The sequence below is a fragment of the Urocitellus parryii genome, chromosome 2 (assembly GCF_045843805.1).
Source record: "Urocitellus parryii isolate mUroPar1 chromosome 2, mUroPar1.hap1, whole genome shotgun sequence".
Lineage (NCBI taxonomy): Eukaryota > Metazoa > Chordata > Mammalia > Rodentia > Sciuridae > Urocitellus > Urocitellus parryii.
The window spans coordinates 146,443,983-146,459,413 of record NC_135532.1 but is presented as its reverse complement, the minus strand read 5'-3'; the positions used below and the strand labels follow the sequence as shown (position 1 = coordinate 146,459,413).

At 33.1% G+C, this 15,431-nt stretch overlaps 1 protein-coding gene across 1 annotated transcript in view; it reads right to left on the bottom strand.

The window, feature by feature from the left end:
- Window positions 1–15,431, bottom strand: part of Epha6 (EPH receptor A6) — an 808,761-nt gene that overhangs the window by 350,474 nt on the left and 442,856 nt on the right. The gene's annotated exons all lie outside the window — the stretch shown is intronic.

Below are 15,431 nucleotides of genomic sequence, written 5' to 3'. Positions count from 1 at the left end.
TTATAGCCAGTTCCTATGAAAACATATCTTGAAGAGGAGTCATGGAGATAATTTGCATTTCAAAATGACAATTTGTAAATAGAAATTACTAACAAAAGCTGTAAATGCCAATCTATTTTATAATGTAAATCACAAAACTGTTATCCTTTTTGTAACCTCCTTTGTCACATTTTCTTGGTTTTTACTCCTAAAGTAACCACTCAAAGGTGTTGGTGTGTTATAATTTTATGAATGTTTAACATATTTAATATTAGCATATAACAAGATATAATATCATTTATGTATCATAATATATAGTATACAACATTTATTACAAATCATATATACAATATATAATATATAGTATTATTTGTGGTGCTTTTTAAAATTTTACTTAAAATGAATTATATTAGGTATAATGTATATTTGATTCAATTTTATTTTATTTGGATTTTTTTTGTAGTCCTGGGGATTGAATCTAAGGGTTCTTTACTACTGAGTTATATTCCCAGGTCCTTTGTTTTTATGTTTTTTATTTTGTGGCAGCGTCTCACGAATTTGCTGAGTTCTGGTCTTGAGTAGCTAGGATTATAGGTCTGTGCTACTGCCAATTTTATGTTTTCTGATTTCCAAATTTGTATATGTTAATAAATATGTATCTGGCTCATTCATTTTAACTGCTATATAATATTTCATTGTAAAGCTATACCAAGTTTTTACTTATTCCTTTAATTATATAGAAGCTTTTCATATTATTGTTATTAAGATCAATGATGATGTTTTAGTCAGCCTTTTTACTGCTGTGACTAAATGACAGGACAAGAACAATCATATAGGAGGAAAAGTTTATTTAGGGGCTCATGGTTTCAGAGGTCTCAGTCTATGAAAAGCTGGCTCTATTCCTCAACACTCTAGATGAAGGAGAATATCATGGCAGAAGAGTGTGGCAGAGGGAAGCAGCTCACATGATGATCAGGCAGCAAAGATAGAGATCCCTACTTGCCAGATACAAATATATACCCCATAGCCTCTCTCCCAATGCCCCACCTCCTCCAGCCACACCCCACCTGCCTTCAGTTAGCATTCAATCCCATCAGGTGATTAATTCACTGATTGGGTTAAGGCTCTTATAACCCAGTCGTTTGTTCCCAAACTTCTTGTATTGTCTTACATGTGACCATTTGGAAAACATCTCACATCCAAACCATAAGAGATGCATTGCACATCTCTGTCCACATATCCCTGAGCATATGTGAAAATTTAATGGAAGTATGAATCTGATAGTAGAATTATTAGATTACAGGAAGAATATACACATCTCCATAGCAACTTGCTCTTCTAAGTAATTCAATTGATATGCTCTCCAACAATGTATGACAGTATGTTTCCCCTACATCTTTATCTGTACTCTTACTTTGTAAAATTTCTAACATTGGGTGTGGAACCCAGGGCCTCATGCATGCTCAGCAAATGCTTTATCATTGAGCCACATTTCTTTGTTGTTGTTGTTAATTTTGAAACAGGGTCTTGCTAAGTGTACTAGGGTGACCTTACACATGTGATCCTCCTGTCCAGGTCTCCCAGTAGTTGGGATTACAGACATGTATCACTGTATTCAATTTCTATATGCTTCCTTGAACTTACTACACACTAAATATAAAATAAATTAGACAAAATGCTATGTTGAATTTGGCATTTATGATGAAAAGCTTTTAGGACCAATGGATCCCTCAAATAAATATCAATCTTCTGTATGAGTAGAACATATTTACAATAAAATTCAGCTACAGACTAGACCAGGCTCTTTATTTCCTACACACTCATGGTCCAAGAAATAAAGAAATTAGAATTTCTCAGCACCAAGAGGAGAAATAAATCAGAAGGCTGATAATCAACTGGAAGCAGATATGATAGTCTAACATCTCAGCTCCTTCTCCCATTAGCTATACAACTCACAATCCCCTGAACGTCAGATTCCCCAGTGAAAAATGATGATTGTAACTACAATATTACTGTCACGTTAAAGCCAATAACATAAAATAAAACCTTTAATATATACTCGCCACTATTTCTTTCTTTCTTTTCTTTACATTCTATAGAGTGTCATCGAGTACTGTGTTATTAGTTAGCATTTACCAAATGTTGTCTAACAAGGACTCTGAAAGTTCACGTTTGTAAATACTTTGGCCTTCCTTGGTATGTAAATTATAACATACAGTTAACTTTCTAGACAAATCCATAATATTTTGCAGCAATATTTATAAGACTATCAGAGAAAAAAGTGTCAGACAGATATTTTGGGCTTATACTTTTTTGAGTTGCTGTATGAGCTGTTTATGACAGGAGCTTTCTGTTTTTGTATTTATATTCCTCAGGTTGGCACATAGCTTTTTTATATGCTAGGCAAATGAATGAAGGAAAGAACAATTTTTAATATTTCTTTTTGTACTAATTTCCAGAAAAACTTAATTTTGAAATGGAAAATATTCTGTCATAATCAAATTGCCTTCATAAATGGGACCATATGTGTCAGTCAGTTATCATAAGTAGCAAATTATAAGCTACAGGTATCAATTTGGTTTGAGGTTACTATCATACTAGTGCAAATACTATATGGCTAAAAATGGGGTGGGGGTAGGGTGGTATAAAAGGATCGCTCTAACACTTGGTTTTACATTCTAAAATAACATAAAATTATTTCTTTCTTCTTCTGTTAGACACTGTAAGGACAAAAGTCTATGTTGTTGGGCTGGGGATGTGGCTCAAGCGGTAGCGTGCTCGCCTGGCATGCGTGCGGCCCGGGTTCGATCCTCAGCACCACATACCAACAAAGATGTTGTGTCCGCCGAGAACTAAAAAATAAATATTAAAAAAAAAATTTTAAAAAGTCTATGTTGTTCCTGTTTCTATAGAGCTACTATCTTTAAGGGAAAATAAAAGATTGAAAATCTGATTTTGTTTTCCACCTGGTAGATTGATATTATACAGTAGCAGCCTCAAATTTGGTAAATAACTGGAGCTTGTAAATCCAGAGAGTCTTTACAACTCACAAAGTATAGGAAGGACACATTGATTATCAGTATATAAATATTACCAAGATGCCAGAGAAATTATAGTGCAGTCAGGAAATAAAATTCACTTTATCAATCAGTAAGACAAATGGATCACATAAAAGATGGAAGTCAAGGAATAAGGATTGGAAGTCAAGATGTGAACCGTATCAGATTAATACAAGAAGCTGATAGCAGGCACCTAGGCTAGGTCAGTCATTCCTGAGTTTTTTGGTATCTTATGTCAATAATTGGAACCACCATTTACCCAGTAACCAAAACCAGAAATGTGGGAGTCTACTGTGACTCCTCTACATTCCTTAATTCTACGTATCCTAACTATTGCCAATATGTCTTATCAGGTTTACTTTCAAAATATATCAGACACCATCCACTTTTTTTCCATCTCCATTGCCACCAAACTAGTTCAAGTCACAGATTTGCTTAACATAACTAATAAAAAAGTCTTCTAATTGGTTTCTTTCCTTTTACACTTGACCTATTCTCCACATAGCTGCAGACACATTTTAAAGAGGATGTTTACTTAATATCATCTCACATTTGAAAACTTTCAGTATCTTCCTAATATTACTAAAAATATCACTCAAACTTAGGTGCATGCTCTTGCCCCTGGAACCCTCTAGTTTCACTACTGTATCATGACACTACTCCAACATTTACCATAGCCTCATTACAACATCCGCCATCAAGATATAGAAAATTTCTTTCCTGGCTCAAGGTCATTGCATATACTTTTTTCACTTTTCTGAAATGCTGCTTGTATGGCTGTTTTATTCTGACACATCAAATATTAGCACAAATATTCACTCTTTGAAGAGAATTTCTTTGGCCTCTATCAAATATTGGTCAGCCCAGCTGTCATGGCATAACCAGGTTATTTTATAGAGTAGTAATACAATGGGTAAATATTTTATCCATTTATTTAATTGTTTGTGATGTGCTTTTCCAAGCATATCACAATCACCTGGGATTGTGCCTGGTATGTTTATGAATCAGTGAACAAATGCTTACCTACATGTCTCTCAAGATACTTGAAGAGGTTAACTGGTAGCTAAAGTTGGAATTTCAAGAATTATCTTGTATTCTATTAATTTATTCATTGTGAAACATTACCACTGAAATAAGCTGCATAATTCAATAAATAAAATGTAGCAAATATATTTTCAATAAATATATTAGTTTTACCTAGCACCTATGGTTTATAAAATGGAAGAAGAAATCTCTTAATTATTAATATGGTTATAAAAATAAAACTGACACTTATCTTTGTATAGACCTTTATTGCTTCAAATTCAATAAATCTGTACATGATGCATTGTTGACTTTTGTTATATTAATGACATAGGCTGATAAAGAACCAAATGTTTCAGAATAAACCAAACCATATTTTGGTAGAAGCAGAAATTAGACATTTCTCATTTTAGTCTGTCAGTGTAGACTAGTCTAATTTTTTTCAAATAATAAAATATTATGAGTACCATAGAAATTAAAATGTTTTCTTATTGACACTAACTGAAATTTGTCTCAGAAAAAATGGTAGTTTATGGCATTTAATTCTTTATAATATTATTAGGGAAGGGCTTCAAATATTCCAGATGGGTCCAGTGTTTACCAACATATGGTAATGTTGTTAAACAAAGAACATGTAAATTTTGAGCTTTGAAGTCAGCACACTGAATTTGTGAAAGTATCTATAAATTATTTTAAAAAGTGTGAAAGTAATGCTATGTTACTTAAGAAAGTAAGTTAAGAAAAGGAGTCAAGCTCTGCTGGTGCAAGATGTATTACTTTATATTTGGGGCCTTCTACATTTTAATTGCATTGATTTGTGAAAGACACTAAATACAAACCTTTCACTGGGATATTTTAATTGATATGTTAAAGAAGAAATAAGTTCCTTCTTTAACATAGATGTTCTAGTTAGTGTTATTAACCTGCTAATGTTTTCTGAAACCCACCAAAATGCCTCTTAACCAATTAGGTTACCAATGCGAACCAGATGGTACATTCAAATTGGGATAAATTATGAAGGTTTATAAAACAGGCTATTTACAAAGTGTGGCCAAGAAGTAGGAGAACAATGGAGATAACCACAGGAAAATATGACAAAACAAAACAAAAAAGTGCCCAAATCCAAGTGTTATCACCTTTGGACTCAAGGGAAACAGGTGAGTAGTTAACCAGAAAAATCAGAGGAAATAGTCACAGAGAAATTATCTGGAAAGGAGACACCCAGGGACACAGCCAGCCAGAAGTAACCACACAGGAAGGAAAATAATACTCGAACCTCGCTATTGTCAGTGCCCCTCTAATACAGTTGCTCAGTGGGCCAGGTCTGAGCATATGATCTGGCTTTAGCTGCTAGGAGGTCAAGGATTCCTTATTTAAAAATTAGTGTACACATCACCAAAACCAAAATAAAACAAACAAAAAACACAAGAAAAGTGTCAATCATTCATGCTTTGATAATTAAAAACTATATTACTATACTTCATGCAACACCATAAATTACAAAGCTCCTTCATTTTATATTCTCAAGTGTAGCCTCACAAAAGCATTATAGGTTAAGAATGTGAGCTCTGGCGTAAAATATTGCATTCAAATCTCAGGGTTCCTGTTCATCAGTTAGGTGACACTGGACAAGTTCTTAATTCATGTGTCACCACTCTTCACCTAGGAAGGGGATGGCAATTATAGCCCCTCCTCCTGGGACGCTGTGAAGACTCAATGAATGGATACATTAAAAGCACTGAAACTAGGTCCTGGCATGCAGGTGCTTAGTGAATGCTACCTTTTATTTTCATTTTTTAGTGATAGAGAGGAGGTTCAATGAACTCAAAGGATTTAGGCCATATAGTTTTCCAACAATGGTGACAAGGAGCACTTGACTCAGTTTACTGACTCACACTGTGGGGTTTTTTATATTCGTCATAATTATATAATTGCAGTCTATAGCTTTGTTTAATTATTCCAAACACATTTTTTGTTGGCTTTGCTCACTATCATGTCCATGGTGCTAGACTCTTAATTCCAATCTGAGATTAGTTACTCTATTGTTAAACCCCTGGATATGGTATATTCAAACATGTACATATGACCACAGGGACATCTTTGTTATAAATCGAAGTGATCCAATATAATTATTAATTTTTAAAAAGGGTGTGATCACTTTAAATATTCACCACTTAAAAACTTTTAAACCAATTCCTTCTGAATTATTAAGACATTGATGTAACCACCAGGAATACTGCCTGGTACATAGTAGGTACTGAATAAATATTTGCTGAACTAAACAATAAAGGTTTTCAGTTTTATATATTTATTTTTATTAATATTTACAAAAGAATAATCTGCCTATAATATTAAGAGATTGGAAAAATGGAACTACCTAGACTTAGATAAAAATGCAGAGTAATGGTATATCAGTATGTGTTGTTTCTACAGTTATAAAGGCCTTAAATCATGTGGTTTTCAATATGAGCCCAAACAGCAATACCATATTAATTTTAGGTTAACACAGAGTTTTCCTTTTAAAAAAAAGTTCAGTGGAAAATTTTATGCGTAATATCTAAACTTCCCCTTCTGTTTAATGACTATAACAAACCTGACAGAAGGTATTTTCCTGGAACAGAAAAGTTGCTGATGATAGTTTAAGATGGACATTCCTAATTCATCTTTAGTTTATGCTTCAATAAGTTTTAGAATGATTTCCAAAAAAAATCTTTCTGGTTGATTTACCTTTAAAAGTAAACATCAAAAAAATTTCCAAATAAATTTTACTTTCATATTTTAAAAGAAACTTGTTTTTTAGGAATAGGTGCCTTGAGATTCAGCTAAAGGCATAATTACAGTTTCTGTGTTAATTAATATTCATGTAAATTCAAGGCTGCTGAGTTGTGTAGAAATAAACTATGCATATATATTGAAACTTTTTTGCATATTTTTAAAAACATGATTCTAATCACAAAGAATAGATTATTTCCTTCAAATTTTGCTAGTTGTGATATTATTCTGAGGAACTCTATCACAGGTAAAATAATTCTCACCTATTCTTGACTACACCTCAAATTCACCCTGCCTTCTTGGTGTGTCCTGAGATACAAGACTGAGAATAAAACTACTGTTTATGTCAAGTATAAAAGAAAAAAAGGTTAAAAATTTATATAACACTGATAGGGTCTATCATATTAGAGTACAATTCCCCTTAGAATAACTGCGGTATATTAGACTCCTTTGTGCCTTTCTCTGTGTCCTCATAATTATTCTTAAAAAAATCCTCATTAATTCTGTATTCTTTTTTTAAATCATGGTAAACATATATATAATGTAAATTTAGCATTTTAATCATTTTTTAAAGTAGTGTCCAGTAGCATTTAATACATTCACATTGCTAGACAACTATCACCAACATCCTGCTCTAGAATTTTTTCATCTTTCCAAACTGAAACTGTATACCAAATAACCAATAACTCATTTCCTCATTTCCCAGCACTAGCAGCCACCATTCTCTTTGTCTTCATGAACTTGACTACTCTAGGCAACTTACACAAATACAATCATACAGTATTTGTCTTTTAGTGACTGGATCATTGTACCTAGCAAAATGTCTCAGCATTCTACCATGTTGTCACAAATGACAATCTCTTTCTTATCTAAGGCTTAATAATATCCGATTGGATGTACATACCACATTTTGTTTATACATTCATCCATTTATGGATATGTGGGTTGCTTCCTTCTTTTGAATACTGTGAATATTGCTGTCATGTACATATACAAAAATCTGTTAATATACTTCTTTTCAATTCTTTTTTTTTAAAGAGAGAGAGAGAGAAAAGAAAGAGAGAGAGAATTTTTTAATATTTATTTTTCAGTTTTAGGTGGACACAACATCTTTATTTTATTTTTATGTGTTGCTGAGGATCGAACCCAGCACCCCGGGCATGCCAGGCGAGCATGTTACCACTTGAGCCACATCCCTAGCCCTTCAGTTCTTTTGATAATGGATTTAGAAATGGATTAAATGAATAGTATATTAATCCTCTTTTTTTTACACAACACACACACTATTTTCCCTAATTCTGTTTTTTACAAAAATATTAAAATGTATAAAAATAAAAATTGAAAAAAAATTTATATGTCACTTTCAATTATAAAATTTCATGCTAAAAGAGACTTGAGATTAATTAACCTAAATCATTATTTTATAATTAGATAAACCAGAGAGAAGTTGTGAGATATATAACCTTGACTTTTCTAAAACCTGTGCTTCAATTTAATTCTTAAACTTTATATTTTAGAAAAATAAATAAGATTGGATAACCTGTAGAAATAATTTATGCTTTTCAACATAGCACCTGAGATTTTTCTGACATATATTACAGGGTCAAGGCTGGACATTAAGGTTTTTTGATATTTTCTCTTAAAACTTTTTTCATCTGATGTTTAAAGACGACTCTTGTCTGTAAAGAATACTTAACCTTCAAAATCAATACCTTCAAATTAACTCCTATACTATACACTCACACAAAAAAGCAAAAATCTTATAAATAAATAATTAAATTACTTTCATTTTAAACATAGGTTTTGTTCTTTTAAGAGTCATTGCAGCAAACTTAATCAACTTCCACACATTCTTCACTTTATTAAGTAGGACCATAAGCACATTCACAGATTGGATCATCTGATTAAAATAAAAATGAAATTGACACCTTGACTCAGTAGTTTGCATACTTCAATAGACTTTCCTTCAAGTTAATTAATGTGTGAATTCTTGACTGTGGCTTCAATTAACCCATGGGGTTTTGTTGCTCTATTTTAAAACATAAAATAGAATGAAACAAGATACACCTAAATGATATTAACATAACATACTAAGGTTACTAAATTGAAGGGAAAAAAATCAGATATGGCAAAAGCTGAATTTTATCTTATTAGCGCACAAACAGTATATACAAATTACAACCATAAATTGCTCTTTGGCCTAAAAAATGTGTGAATAGATATAAATATGAAGTAGACATTAGATATTATAATAAACTTAACTTTCTCATTCTCTCAATTTTAATTCTAAACATTGTATATGATGCATATTAATTTAAGTAAAAAAGATTGTTGAGGTAAACTATATCGTGATTATATCATAAATACATGATTTAAAGGATTTATTTTAAGACATGCAAGGCTGCTCACAAGCAGGCATGTTTATTGGCAATACTGAACAACAAGGTTATATACATCAATTTCTATCAAACTTAAGTTATTTAGAAGCATTAATTTCTGTAAAAATGAGAGACAGTTCTAAATCTCCAAGTTATTTGCTTTCATTGAACTCTGAAGAATCATATTTCCTAGTCTATCTGTAATTCCTATACTATTCTATTCCTATTCTATTCTATTCTATTCTATTCTATTCTATTCTATTCTATAATATTGCTTATTCTATTGTATCACATTTTCTGCTGAATTGTAAAAACTAATGATGGCTTGTGCATTTAGTTGTATACTCAGTTTACCAAAAGACAGAGAAAAAACCCCACAATTCCTTTAGGTTCCATAAAGATGATAACCATGTCAGCCTTATTTATCCCTTTATCTTCAGTCTAGCACCATTTAGCACATCTTAAAGAAATATTTTCCAAATAAATAAAAACATTTTGAGGTTAACTTCCTGATTTCCTTTAAGCACACTGCCGCATTACTTTCAGGCACAGTGTACTGACTTAAAAACAAAAATCACTTAGTTAGTACCCAAACTAAATTTCATGACTTATATTAAATTTCAGCTATTCATGGCAACTGTTCCTGCACCTGACATCCTGCACAGCACTGAAGTTTGCCCCTAGTGTTAAAAAGAATTGATCATTTGATCATGTTTGCAAAAGACTCAAGCTGTTAGACCAAGATTACTTTTGGGATGTTATTACAGTCTAGCAGATGAAGAAAACAAAGCCATTTATTTAACACAGTTTCTCGATGATAGTTATAGCACTGGATGCACACATTAATGAGGCAGACTGCCTAGTTTGTGCCACAAATGATGCATACCTATGAAATTTTTGTATTATTTACAAAAAAGAGAAGGAAGATACCAGTACTAGATGTGTTAACAACAAATAAATCCTTGTTGTCCATTGGATGAAAGACATAGCACAGTGTATCACAATTACAAAATGGGGAAAAACTCAAAAGGGTATATCTTGTTGATGGAAAGATTAGTACTATCTCCTACAGAGACCCTTTCCTTGGTGAGCTTCATTAAGCTTAAAGAAATAGGATAAGCATACATAGAAACACTCTGGTGTGGGCACTGGTTACGTACCTAGACCAGGGATACAAGGGAGACAGTAAAGACTGACAAGCAATTATTCTCCTTACACTGCAAATTATATTCTCATATGATGTTAGATCTAGCTAATTTGAATTCATTTAGTTCTATACGTTATCTTTATCTTTTTCTTTTTTTTGCGGGGTGTTACCAGGGATTCAATTTAGGGGCACTCAATCACTGAGCTACCTCTCCAGTCCTATTTTGTATTTTATTTTTTAGAGAAAGGGTCTCACTGAGTTGCTTAGCACCTTGCTTTTACTGATGCTGGCTTTGAAATTGTGAACCTCCTGTATCAGCCTCCTGTAAGTTATTTTACCAGGCTACATTATCTTTTAAGTAAATATTATTTCCTCAAACTCTATCAAATGTAGCTTAAGTTAAATAAAGCAGAGAAAAATACATAGTTATAATCTTATTAGACTCACAATGTGAATCAAAGACAAATGACCTGATACCTTGTATCAGCCACATAGAAAATTGAAAAAAGAAAAGAAAAACATTTTTTTCAACCATACACAACATTTTTAATTAAAAAAATTTAAAACATGTTGCAAAGGTTTATCAAGTTCATTATATTTAAAGAAATTGTAAAACTAATGTTTAAATTTTATTTTCATCAAATCATTAAAAAATTAATATAGAGAGGATTCTGAGAAAAGGTGAAGAAGGAAGCACCAAGAATCAGTATCCCCACCAACACATTACTACCCTGAAAAGTTAACTACTTGGGAACTCTGTCGTCAACTGAAGGCTTGCAGCACTGAATGAAAGATCAGGACAACAAATTCCAGTTAATTTCAGCCAATTATCACATTAGCAGCCAACTCTCAGTCACCCCATCCATCAGGCAGGCAGCTGTGCACCTGTTCCTGAAGCAGCTTACAGGCAAATTCTGAGAACCAAAGTAGGCAAAATGAAAACTGTTTTTCACATATTAGGGATCTATATTTTATCAGTTATCCCTGCTTCTTATCACAGAGGTATAGACAAAGAGTCTTCCTCTGGATGAAAAGACTTCTTCGAGATTTCAGGGGACAGAGTTTTTTCTTCCTCCTTATTTTTCTACTTTCCCCCTTTAGAGTCTTACATTAAGGACTAGGATATTAAAAATGAACTGTATGTACAGTGAAAATTAGAAAGTGATCACACATACCTGGACAAAGGCATAAGCTCAGAAAAGACCTAGAAAGCCTTAGGATTACCCATCAGGTTAATTCTTGGCATAGAAATATAGTCATAATCATAAACAAATAAATAAAACAGTAACAACAACCATGAACCCTGATAAGGAGGGAGAAATTGATTTACATACTTACCATAATAATAGATTCAAGAGTCCAGTTTTAAAGGACAAAATAACAAGGTATACAAAGGAACAGGAAAGTATGGCACTTTCAAAGGAAAAGAAGGAAATTGGTGAAAACAATACTTGAGGAAAAAAAAGAAAGAAAGAAAAACCTGATGGCAGATCTACTAGACAAAGACTTTAAAATATACGTGTTAAAGATAGTTAAAGAACTAAAGTAACGTACGGAGAAAGTCAAGAAAATGATGTATGAGAAAAATGGAAAAATTAAAAAAAATTGAAAAATCGAAAAAGAAATAAATTTCTGGATCTGAAAAGTACAATAACAAAAATTCACTAGTGTGGTTAAAACACAGATTTGAGGGTGAAGATCAGACAATTGTCATTGAGTTTGAGGATCAGAATAAAAAAGATTGGAAAAAAAATGGGATCTATGAACTGTGGGAGCATATCAAGTAGGTCAACACACTATTTGTGGGAGTTTCAGAAGAAGGGACAATGGAAGGGTAGGAGAGGATATTTGAAGAAACAACAGATAAAAACATTCCAAATGTGGGAAAAGAGAAGATTTTAAACATTCAAGAAGCTCAACATACTCCAGATAAGATGAACTCAGAGCACTCACATTGGAGCAAACTTTCAAAAAATAGAGAATCTTTGAAGTCACAAAAGAAAAGTCAATCATCATATTCAAAGGATGCTCAATAAGATTATTAAAAGATTTAAAAAACTGCCTTCAAAGGAAGAGAGAAGTTAAGACATTCCCTGATAATGCAGAGGCAGTTTATTCCTCCTAGACTTTCTTTTCAAGAAATGCTCAAAGGAGTCCTGTAGAGTGACATGAATGGACACCAGTCACTAACTCAAAGACATATGGAGAAAAGGGATCTCATTAAAGGAAATGTAAGTACAATGACAAAAGTTAGTATTATTTTCCAGTGGTTTGTAACTTTACCTTTTGTTTTGTAAATTATAAAAGTTTGTCTTTTGTTTTCTACATGATATGAATATTATTCTAAAAGCTAATATTATTAGCATTTTGGGTTATAACTCCACACTTTGCTTTCTATATAAATAGAGAACACTGAATTTAAAAGATTTACTATTGTATGTTTTTAGGCATGTTATATATAACAATGTAATTCTATGAAAAGTAGTGGATGCAAAGCTGTAAAGGGGCGGAGAATTATATGTTATTGAAGTTAAGGTGGTATAAATTAAAATTAGGGTGCTAGAGGTAATTTCATGGTAGCCACAGGGAAAATAGTTCTAGAATGTAAAAATAAGGAAATGGGAAATGAATTTAAACATTTCAGTATAATATTCAACTAATCACAAAAGGACAATGATTCAGAAAGAAAGGGACAAAAGCTGTAAGGCATATAGAACACAAGTAGAAAAATGACAGAAATAAGTCCCAATTTATAACAAATGCTTTAAATTTAAATGGACAGACTCTTCAATCAAAAGACTAGCTGAAAGGATTAAATAACATGACCAACTATAGGATCTCTACAAGACACTCAGTTTATATCTAAAGATATAGATAGGTCAAAAGTGGAAGGGTGAAAAAGGTATTATATGAAAATAATAGTAAAAAGAGAGTAGAGGTGGCTACATTGATTTCAGAACAAATAGTCTGAAATATTTAAATCAAAATCTAAGACCAAGAATGTCATTATAAATATAGCAAGAACATACAAATGTAAAGTTAAACACCTAATAACAGACCATCAAACCATATGAGGCACAAATCATAGAAATGAAGGGAGAAATGGTTCTATAGTACAAGGTGGAGACTTCCACTCAATAATGGATAAAACAATCAGAAGATAAATAAGGAACCAGGATGCAGCACAACCAACCAACCAACCAACCAGATCTAATAGACAGAAACAGTAGAAACAACAGCATAAGTTTTCCTCTCAAGTGTACCTGAGACATTTTCCAGGATAAACCATGTCAGGCCACATATTGAGTTTCAGTAGATTTTCCAAGACAGATACTATACAAATTTTCTTCTCTGGCCATAATGGGAGGAATTTAGAGGTCAATAACAGAAGTTCTGGCAAGATGGCTGACTTGAGGTACCAGACTTGCTCTCCTTCAAAAATAAAAATCAAAACTGGGGGTGGGGGAGAGAATCAACAACTGCTACTTGATTAGACTCTTTGAGGGAGGACACTGGAGTGCCACATGGATGAAATGGAGAAATTGTGTAACATGGAGACTCTTGAAGTTCAAAAAGGGAAGGAAGGACCTTTTATTAGCTACTCTATTGCCCCAAATCTGGAGCAACTCACATCTAGAAGGTCTCCCATCCCATGATGGAGTAAAGGTAAACAGGAGGCCCCCAGTTGCCCCCACTGATACTAGGGACACATGAAGCTTTTGTAGCTTGGAAATTCTGCATCCCTGGTGGGCCCTAGTTCAACTGAGGGAGTTGTCAGAGAGGGTTTGTCACTGCACAGTTCTGGAGGGTGAACCCTATTCACTTTGTATGTCCTACCCAGGTAACTGGTACATGACACCATTTTGCAATCAAATAACATGCTTTCCACTCCCACTGCTGTGAATGGCACATGCTCCCAGGCTCCATATCTGCACTGCCCATGGAGATCTATAGTTGCGCATCATGACTCACAGGTACCCAGGTCCTACAGCTGTGTACACTGCACCACATACTCCTAAAATCACTTGAGTGACTCCACTCCTGTGCAGCCTCCACATAATAAGAATTCAGTACCACTCCACATGAGTGCCCTCCCTGCACTAGTTTCTGCTCCTGCCATGAGATACAACACACCCAAAGCCTTTGATTACAGCTGAAGAAGCAATACAGAGATGTCATTACAGAACCTAACTGGAACTAGAGTCAACTTAGCATTTGAAGACACATCTTCAAGAAGAAGTCTCTAACCATGAAAGTTAAAATTGGCAGAGGCATCACATGGGAAAAAAATGTTACCATTAGGGACCAAAAAAAGTAGGAAAAAGGCAGGTAACATCCATTCTTCCACAGGAACACAAAAATTCTAGCATCAGACCAAAATGTAAAGAAAATTGATGAAATGCCTCATTTAATAGAATCACATAAAAGAATCATTCTAAGGAAACTCAATGAAATAAAAGGAAATACAGGCATCAAAAAATTCATGATATAAAAAATTTATCAGAGAGATTATAAAAAAGAGTCAAATAGAAATTGTAGAGATGAAGAAGTTGATAGTTAAAAATATACTTGTGAGCTTCAACAACAGACTAGATTAAACAGAAGAAAAAAATTGAAATGGAAGGATGGGTATTATGAAATAAGCCAGTATGACAAAAAAAAAATTTTAAAAAAGAAAAGAAAAATACAGACAACAAATAAAAAAAATGAAGAAAGCCTCCGAAACTTGTATGGTATATATAAAGAACAAATATTCAAATTATACGAATTAACAAGGGAAAAGGGAAAGGCACAGAAAAACATGTTAAAAAATACCTCACAGGTCAGAAGGGAATAGGTTAACATATTCCAAGTTGTGAAAGAAGAACAGAAACAAAGTAAATGCCCCCCCCCACAAAACAAACAAACAAATAAACAAACAAACAAGAATCCTACACTCTGTAAAGCCATCATTCAGAAATGGAGAAGAAATAAAGATTTTTCTGAGACAGAAAAAAACTGAGGGAATTTATCACCACATTCTTCTCACCAGATCAGCCTTAAAAACATGTCTAACAGAATCCTACGACTAAA